This window comes from Morone saxatilis, unplaced genomic scaffold (genome assembly GCF_004916995.1).
Source record: "Morone saxatilis isolate NCDOM2014 unplaced genomic scaffold, NCSU_SB_2.0 Contig2, whole genome shotgun sequence".
Lineage (NCBI taxonomy): Eukaryota > Metazoa > Chordata > Actinopteri > Moronidae > Morone > Morone saxatilis.
Window position 1 is genome coordinate 1,185,482 of NW_023339762.1, and position 576 is coordinate 1,186,057.

General features: G+C 50.0%; 1 protein-coding gene across 1 annotated transcript in view; it reads right to left on the reverse strand.

Moving 5' to 3' along the window:
- The window catches only part of tango6 (transport and golgi organization 6 homolog (Drosophila)), a gene marked incomplete at its 3' end in the record, with an annotated part of 14,098 nt that overhangs the window by 5,463 nt on the left and 8,059 nt on the right, over nt 1–576 (reverse strand).

The window sequence follows — 576 nt, forward strand, 5'->3', positions numbered from 1 at the left end:
GGGGGGGGGGGGGGGGGGGGGGGAGTGTAAATACAAGGTGTTTCTTAGACAAGCTAGAAAGAACGGTCATGAGTTTCGGGTGGAGTAAGGAGGGAGGTAGAACATATAAGAGGTGGCCGGAACAGTATTGGAAAACCCAGCCATGACACAAAAGGGAGAAAAATCAATAGCGGGGGAGGGGGGGCACTGTTGATCTGCTGTAACAGTGGGGTGCTGAAGTATATCTAAAGGTGAACGCAGTGGGGGGGCTTCTGATTACAGAGAATACTGAATGAGTTGTTATGCTTTTTCGCCCATACCACCTTAACAAGTCCCTAGTGTGCACCATTGTCCCCTCTGCCCCCCCCCGGGAAGAGGTTCAACCGGCTCATTTATTATACATGTTTGCACAGAATGTCCCAGGAGGTAATACCACGCACACATTCAGTGTCTTATAGGTGGTTGAGCCAACACAGGTTTTAACTTCTTCCACTCCACCCCTCCATCCCTCCATACCAGAGCTGGGCATTTTACAGCCCTTTGGGCATCCCTGTCCAGCCCGCATGAGGTCAATCGTAAATTACAACATAAATGAAA